Source organism: Hipposideros armiger, unplaced genomic scaffold, assembly GCF_001890085.2.
Source record: "Hipposideros armiger isolate ML-2016 unplaced genomic scaffold, ASM189008v1 scaffold_620, whole genome shotgun sequence".
In the NCBI taxonomy this organism is placed as follows: domain Eukaryota; kingdom Metazoa; phylum Chordata; class Mammalia; order Chiroptera; family Hipposideridae; genus Hipposideros; species Hipposideros armiger.
In genome coordinates this window covers 61,453-67,159 of record NW_017731970.1, presented here as the reverse complement: position 1 = coordinate 67,159, position 5,707 = coordinate 61,453, and the positions used below count along the sequence as shown (strand labels likewise).

The following is a 5,707-nucleotide window of genomic DNA, read 5'->3' as shown; positions in this document are numbered from 1 at the left end:
GATTAGAAAATTCATCTATACCCTCACAGCTCTATAGATCACTACTTTTGAAAAACTCGTATCTTTGCGATTATGATGAATTCATATTATGTCAAGTTAGGTAATTTGCAAGTACATTTTACAGAATTCCATTCTGGTTTTTTTTATTATTATTTTTTCAGTTACAGTTGACACTAAATATTATTTTATATTAGTTTCAAGTGTGCAGCATAGTGGTTAGACATTATATAATTTATGCAGTGATCACCCCAATCAGTCCAGTACCCACCTGGCACTATAAATAGATATTACAATATCATTGACTATATTCTCTGTGCTGTACTTTACATCCCTGTGACTATTTTGTAACTACCAATTTGTACTTCTTAATCCCTTTGCCTTTTTTACCCAGACCCCCAACCCCTCCCCTCTCTGAATAGCTCCAAGTTCACTTAGGCCAGAAGAGACATTTTGTGTGAGATTTGGAAGGTGGACGTGAAGCAGGGACATATGCCTTTATGCTCAGAAGGTTGATACAGGGTCATCAGGTGCTGTTGCAGCTCAGACATGTTGTCATGTATCAACAGTTCACCGAGTTGATCCTGCTAGATCCTCCTTCATCTTCTCCAACTCCTGGGTTAGGGGTGTGTTTAGATCCATCAGGGAGAGCCCCCAGCTTGTTCTGCAGGACACCTGCATCACTGAATTTGGAGACTTGGTGTTGAGTTAAACTCAAAATGTAATTACTAAAATAATGTCTGTAATCGGGAATGTGGGATATCAATTTCATTTATTCAAGTCTTCTTTGACATAGTATTGTTTTCTTTTTTTTTAATGGGAGTTGACTTGCCTAGAGTTATGGATCTGCATTAGATAATCTCTTTTGATTTTTTTCCTAATTCAATTTATTTAAACTAAAAAAAAATACAAAACCAGTTGACCCATTTTCCCCAATCCCCACCCCCTTCCGCTAGCAACCACTAACCTGTTCTCTGTATCTATGAACTTAGTGTGTGTGTGTGTTGTATGTGTAGATATATACAGAGGGTGTCAAAAAATGTATACACATTTTTTTAAGAAGGGTGCAGCTCACAGTGGCCCATGCGGGGATTGAACTGGCATCCTTGGTGTTATCAGCACCACACTCTAACCAACTGAGCTAACCGGCCACCCCCATATACACATTTTAAGAAAGAAAAAAACTAGGCTCATCTTTTACTCGGTATCATGGTTGCCCTCAGACCACTTGTGAAGCCCAAGATCGTCAAAAAGAGGACCAAGAAATTTATCCGGCACCAGTCAGACCAATATGTCAAAATTAAGCGTAACTGGAGGAAACCCAGAGGCATTGACAATAGGGTGCACAGGAGATTCAAGGGCCAGATCTTGATGCCCAACATTGGTTATGGGAGTAACAAGAAAACAAAGCACATGCTGCCCAGTGGCTTTCGGAAGTTCCTGGTCCACAATGTCAAGGAGCTTGAGGTGCTGCTGATGTGCAACAAATCTTACTGTGCTGAGATTGCTCACAGCGTCTCCTCCAAGAACCGCAAAGCCATTGTGGAAAGAGCAGCCCAGCTGCCACCAGTCACCAATCCCAATGCCAGGCTGCGCAGTGAAGAAGATGAATAGACAGCTTGTGTGCAAGTTGTGTTTTAATAAAACCATAAAATTCTTCCAAAAAAAAGAAAAAAACTATTAAAATTGTAATAGTATATACCAATAACAAAAAATGAACACAAGTCACAGCTTGACTTCTGCAATGACAAAAGGTGCTCAAGGTGGTCACCATCAGTGTCCAGACACTTCTGATTATGGCAAACTACTGCTTGAGCAACATTGACTGAAATGTCCACCTGTATACAGTTTTTTGGCATTTGTATACACACACACATATTTATTTTAGACTCCACCTATCAGAGGGGTCGTAAGGTATTTGTCTTTCTGTGTCTGACTTATATCACTTAGCATAATGCCCTTGAGGTCCAATGATGTTGTCAAAAATAGCAAGATTTCATTCTTTTTTATTACTGAATAATAGTCCATCATAGAGTCATGAACTGCATGATTACATTTCAGTCAACAACTGACTACATATACACAATGGTCCCATAAGATTATAATGGAGCTGAAAATTTCCTATTGCCTAGTGACAGCGTAGTCATTGTAATGTTGCAACACAATGCATTATTGAGGTGTTCGGGATGATGCTGGTGTCAACAAACCTACTGCACTGTCAATCATATAAAAGTATAGCATGTACGATTACATACTATATATAATAGTTGATCATGATAAACGATTATATTACTGGTTTATGTATTTACTATACTATACTTTTCATTGTTATTTTAGAGAATACTCTTTCTACTTATAAGAAAAGAGAGTTTGCTGTAGAGCAGTATGCCATGTTACACTGGCAGCAGCCTCCTACATCTCGTGTTTACAGTGTCTCTTCATTGCATCATTTTTTTGTGTTTGACGTAATCTTGTGCTGTTTTGTACAGTAACATGCTGTACAGGCTTGTAGCCTAGGAGCAAAAGGCTATACCACAGAGTCTAAATGTGTAGTAGGCTATATCATCTATGTTTCTGTAAGTGCACTCTATGATGTTTGCACAACAATAGAGTCACCTAGTGACACATTTCTCAGAATATATCTCCATCATTAAGAAGTGCATAACTGTATATAGACCACAATTTCTTTTTTTGTCTTTCTTTCCATTTTATTGTTTCAGTGTGTCGATGAAAAACATCCAGCCTAAGAGAAAGCTTATAAGAGTTTATTTGAGCCAAACTGATGAAAATTGCCAGGAAGCAAAATCTCAACAGACTGAGAAAATGCTCCACAAAAATGGCAGTTTGCAGCTTATTTTATACATAGAATGAAAGGAGGAGGGTTACATGAAATCCATTGGTGGTAGATTAAGGGGGTGGGAGAAAGCAAAGAGGGGAAATCTCTGGGATTGGATAAAAGTAAATTGGAGAGACAGGTACTTCTTTCACATAGGTGGGTAAAGGAGTTAATAGTTCACGTACAGATGTTAATCAAGGGACAAGAACAATAATGAGGGATTCTGTAGTTTCCTGCTCTGGTCCTGAAAAAGGATTGCTCACATTCCAAGGGTGGCATCTTAGGTGCAAAAAGACAATAGACAGCCTCACTTAAGGTGAAGATTGACTTTATGAAGGAAGCTTCAGGCTAAACATGTGACTTCCTGCCATGGCCCACCTTAGTTATGAATTTTTTTATGTCCATGCCATCTTATGTGGTTATTTTCAGTTTCCTGAGCTTGTCAGGTTTAATCTGTGGCCCCTTTTCCATCCTCAAGTACTCTAATTAAAGAGTGCCACTTTCATACTGTGTTATTCTCCAAGGTCCCACAAATTTAGGATGAAGTAAGATTATATATTTTTAAAATGATATATGCACAAACACATACAGAGCACATCAAAACTGTAATTTCCCAATATCGTTGCTTAGATAAGGCCAAAGTAGCTATTCAGTTTCTACCAAGTAAACCAGAAAAGTGATCCAGAGACATAGCCAGAATTGAAAAGGTGGTATGAAAATGACTGAATTTTGGAAACAGGTGTAAACATCAGATAAAAATTTTGCATGATACCAAATCTATTTAGACAAAAAAATAATTAAATAGGTTGTTTGACTAAAAGTAAGGTAGAAGGTGCATTCAGAATTCTCTCTTCTAATTAGTTATACTGGAGAGCTTAAAAAACAGGGGCTTCAAACAGATGAAAGGGAAAAACAGTGGTTCCTCTTCCACTCAAACAGCCTTCTCATTTGTAGCTTTAGGTGTGGCTAATCTTTTCATTGTTTGCAAAGCACTATGAGGATCAGTTGAAATCAGCAGATAGCCTGAGTTAAAAGGAAAGCATCTGCAAGCCCCTGCTGAATTATACAGTCGGCAGGACACAGGTTAATTGGGAGGAAACCAGCAGAGCCTCACTTCAGATGGACCCAAATCTTACAGTCAATTGCTGATCATATCATCATTTTCAAGTTTAAGAGCAACCTTCCAGAGAAGGCTCATGATTGTGTTCACAGGTTGGTTGCCACGTAGACTATTCATGTATATGAACTCAGAACGTTTTCTTGTCATCATCTCTTAACGTGTTTGTCCTAGAGTAGTTGTTAAGTTTCTGAATGTGTCAGATCAGGCTATGAGGGCAATAGTTGTTAATATCCCAGCTCTACACAGCTCAGGGTGGTGTTACGCATGGTTTCCCCATGGCATTGAAGATAAATATTGTGTTTCACAGAGCCTATGTGCCTCTTCTTCCTGGTCAGTCTTACCTCCTCTTCCTGCTCCTCCCCTGAGAAGATGATCAAGATTCAAGGAAATGGACACAATTAGTCCCCCTAGCCCCCCAATTTAAAAGAAAGAAAAAATTGTGATGAAAACCAATCTTATGCAAACTTTCCCCCCACACCCCCATCCTTCAATTTAATGCCATCTGTCCTTAGTCATCTCTATCTTGCTTAATCAGTTTTGCTAGTGAGCTTCTAAGTGATACTAATAGCACTAACCGATATGGGTTTTATTTCTCCTTTCCTCATGTTGCCCTTGTAGAAGATATAAATAATTTGGCATAGTAAGGATACAGAATGGAGAAATAAAAAAAGCAATGGGTCTTGAAATATCTTAGCGTAAGAGAAGGATTGACCACAATTCTAATGAGATATGTGTGGTAATTAATACATCTAATATAGGATGCAGCCTATGGGCCCTATCAGATTATCTTGGCCTCACCTGTCTCCTGGACCCTCAGCTCCTGGACTAGAAGCTGAAGGAAAAGAATCCATGCAGGTCCTCATGGCTCCCCCTGTGTCGTCAGCTCTTCCCCCACTTCTGATGCCATAAAATGCCATATTATTGTACTGACACTGTGTTCTTGTTAGTTGAACCCTATGAGTTTCCCCTTCCTCCACCAAGTCTTACTGTTTCTTTCATCCCCAGGAGTGGCCCATAGAAGGTATCTAACAGTGTTTGCCGAATGATGGTGGTTTGAGTTCTCCTTTTTCATCTATCATTGTTGCACCTATTTCAGTCCACATAGGCCCACCTCACCCCTGGACAGGACAGTGGCATCTTAGACTCCCTCCTGCATTTTCCTGATATTACAATCTGCACAAACCACCAGACTGCTCTTTTTAAGCTGGTATCTTCTCATCCCTAGATCTGCATCACTTATAGAAAAGAGATAGTATAGCACAGAAATAATATAAATGCATAAAGCCCAGACAGACAGTAATAGCACTTAATAAATGTTAGATATATCACATCTGACATAATGCCTCTGTGTGTTATGCAAGGTCCACATCAGCCTAACTCCTGCATCCCCACTCACCCATGCAAACTCTTCATTCTCGTCATACTTGGTTCTCCTCCCCTGCCTCAGCCTGTTCAACTCTCCCCTGCATTGGAGTAACTCAAGACACCCCTGCACCTATTCGAACCCTGTCCATCATTCAATCTCCTACCTTCCTAGATGGTAGTGGAATTGCTAGAAGCAGACAGATTCCCCTTTATCTCACCTTTTATTAGCATGACAGATGTGCCATCCAATTTCTCAGGTTTGAGATCTGATGGTCTTAGGTTTTGCCCATCTCTTTCCTCAATAACACTACCAGCTTTCCAAGAGCAGGAACCACATTCAATATTTCTTCAATAATCTTCCTAGTAAAGACGCAACAAATATTTGCTGA

General features: G+C 39.5%; 1 pseudogene; it reads left to right on the top strand.

Annotated features, from left to right (window-relative positions):
* Positions 1 to 1,191: 1,191 nt before the first annotated feature.
* On the top strand, positions 1,192 to 1,611 carry LOC109372240 (60S ribosomal protein L32 pseudogene; annotated as a pseudogene).
* Positions 1,612 to 5,707: the final 4,096 nt, after the last annotated feature.